The following is a 3425-nucleotide window of genomic DNA, read 5'->3' as shown; positions in this document are numbered from 1 at the left end:
AATGATGACATGACTTGCAGTTGACTTTGATTTGAGTGAGGGAAGGCTGTGCAAGGTCACCTGCCTCACTTTCTCCTCCAGAGCCATCTGAGTCCAGTGGCCTAATATTCACCAGGATGGCTAGAGATAACCCAGGATGCATTCCAAGACCCTGGCCCTTTTCAGGTTTTCACTTTGAGTGAGGTAACACCCATTCAGTGAATAAGCCTCTTTAAGAAGTTGATCAAGGGATGGCCCCTTTAATCAAAACTCCAAAAAGAAAAAAAAATCAAACTGGGAGGGGAGGAATTATAGGGTTGTTAGAAATCCCCATCATGAATTGGCTATTATTATTCTGAGGAAGGAGGATTGGGGAATTTGCAAGGATTCAAGACGTGACAGGGTAGGGGTGAATGGGGATCCCATTCTGCAACTTTTGTTCAGAGCACCTCTGTGGTTGTGGGGGAGAGCCTTGACTCTCCTGGTGTAACCTTGAGGTGTGTTCTACATTCTAATTTCCAATGCCCTGTTTTCTTGCAATAGTGACAGTTACCAGGTTTGCAGTCCCTTACCACATTAGAAGTAGGGTGTGGGTTTGGGCTGGGAGGCAAGCTCAGCTATAAATTTCAAGGAAACCCTTAAGGAAAAGGGTGGAGGGAGGAGGCAAGCAATAGGGTAGTGGAGGAGTGAAGGTTGCAGGGCAAAGATAGGCTGGAGATGTTGGGCAACAGGGTAGAGTGGGATGGAGGGAATTAGTACACACATGCACACACACAGAGCATCCCTCCCACACGCATACTCCCTCACCCTCCTCCTCCCTACCTTCCAGGCTCTGCCTCATTTTTCTTAGTCTCTTCTGCCAGTTTCTCTTTGATAACTCTTCTATGCCCTCAATTCATTGTAAGGAGGGCAGAGTCTTGCTTTTCCTTCGGCTTATGTATTGCCCACATCCAGTATGGTACTTTGCCTGTGGTAGGTAGATGCTTAATAAATGCTTATTGAATGAAATTGCATTATACTGAAGTCTCAAAAGCTTTCGACCATGTCAAACATGCAAGCTTCATGACCCCTTTCCAAGAATGTAGGGAGCTTATATTCTAATGAGGGGAGAGACCACATAAAAAACCTGAAAAGTGAGGGTCAGAACCCCAGCTCTAATGTCAATTCACCCTCATCTGAAGTGTCCAAAGCTGCAGAGAGGTCATAAAGGATGAGTTGGATGTGTGGGAGGTCTCTGTCATCCCCCCTGCCGCTGTCATGGGACCCAAGTGATGTGGATACAAATGGTGCTCTAAGGGTTAAAAATAATATTAACGATTGCTTTTCCAATACTTTGTGAAGCCCTATAGCTTATTCTGTAACTTGAAAGCATCGTAAAATCTTCCCCCTTGTCTTGAAGCTGTACCGAAAGAATTGCTTTTGTCTCCCTTATCCTGTGTTCCCCTTGTCCTTTCATTTTTAGCCTGGGTCCTCCTGCCCTGTCCTTAAATCCTTAAACCATCCCTGCCCTATACCTGACTCTGCCCCACCTAAAACTAGAGCCCTTCCTGGAGTCATTCCTTGGGACAAGTCCCTGGGCTCCAGCCTTTTCTTATTGCTCCCCGCCACCCCGGACTCTTCCTGCCAGCCCTCTTCTGGTACATACACTTGTACCACTTGTCCCCATGAGTCAGCTCTTAGCTGGGATTCCTCTCTAGGCCCACCTGGTTATCAAAAAAAGACTCTGAGACAAAACCTGACTTCCTTTAATGGTGAAGATGTCAGACAATACTACAACCTCCAGAGAGATAACTGTAGGTGACACATATCACCATTCATCACACCACAAGGCAGCATCTACTCAGACCTTGGCTTAACCCTGGCAAATTAAGCTTCTCTGATCTATGGTCTATGAGGGAGTGAAAGAAAATTTAAAACTCAAAATCTTATGGAAGTGAATGTTGGAAGAAAAACAAACATCAAGAAGTAATATTCAGGGGGAAAAAAGAAAGGGCGAGCACACAGATTTCAGAAAAACCTGGAAAGACTTTCATGAACTGATGCTGAGTGAAGTCAGCAGAACCAGGAGAACATTGTACACAGTAACAGCAAGATTATGTGATGACCAGCTTTGATAGACTTAGCTCTTCTTAGCAATAAAATGATCTAACACAACTCCAAAACACTCATGATGGAAAATGCTATCCATATCCAGAGACAGAACTATGGAGGCTGAAGGCAGTTCGAAACATACTATTTTCTCTTTCTTTATTTTTTCTTTCTTATGGATTTTCCCTTTTGTTCTGATTTTTCTTTCATGATAGGACTAATGTGAAAATATGTTTAATATAATTATACATGTATAGCCTACATCAGATAGCATGCTGTCTTGGAAAGGGAGGAGGAGAAGGAGAGGTAAATTTTTAGAATTCAAGATCTTATAAAAGTGAATGTTGAAAACTAAAAATAAATAACATTTTTTAAATCAACTACTCTTGGAATAACTTTAACTCTATGTAACTTTTAATTTATTTTTCTCAACATAAATTATTATTTATGAAACATGAATTGGATCCAAATTGGAGCCATATTTTTAGCTAGTGCTTATTGACCCACATTTCACTGTCAGTCACCGAGCTGTTAGTCCAGAGACCAACACAACTCTTCCACATCATATAATTTTTATTTTTAAAAATCTGACAATTATTTTCGAACATTTCCCTTGATGTAAGCATGGCTTTCAATAGCTTTCCATATTAACAACACCAGTTTCAAGCTAACATCAGTAACATAAGTTTCATAGTATACATGTATACTATGTATATTTATGTAATCAAATACATATGTATACATATGCAATATGTACATATATACACATTGTATACATACGTATATATACGTATGTAATCAAATCAGTATCTTTAACTGTATTTGTTGCTTTGTCCACTTGCAGTACAAAGTTGGAGGATTTTTAATTTGTCAGATAATTAATTGCAAAGGTTTTCAAACACATGGTCAATTATCCTTCTAAACAAATTCCTTGTGAACAGAGCCATTTGAAGCCACTTTGCATATGATTTGCCAATCATCATTTCCACTGTATTAATATCTACAGGCAGGGTGTGCTGGAGCCAGCTCCCATTGGCTGATTATTCAATTTTCAGCAAAAGCATTTACATCTCAGACACACAGAAAGGATACAGTTCAGGGCTTGAGTTGTTGTTTTGTTGATTTCAAGGCTTAAGAAAGTGATGGAGAAGATGCTAATAATTCAGATTACACTTAAAAGTGTATCATGCACCTTCAAAGAGCTGGTTGTTAGACATTTATCAGAACACCCCTGGCTGTACATAACACTGACATTTCTACTGTAGAATAAAGCTCTTTACACTTAGAAATTATCTAATATGATGTGAGCAATCTACTGAAAAATTTTGCATTTGCTTATTAGAAGCATTGGATCTTTC

This window comes from Trichosurus vulpecula, chromosome 7 (assembly GCF_011100635.1).
Source record: "Trichosurus vulpecula isolate mTriVul1 chromosome 7, mTriVul1.pri, whole genome shotgun sequence".
Lineage (NCBI taxonomy): Eukaryota > Metazoa > Chordata > Mammalia > Diprotodontia > Phalangeridae > Trichosurus > Trichosurus vulpecula.
This window is presented reverse-complemented; position numbering follows the sequence as displayed.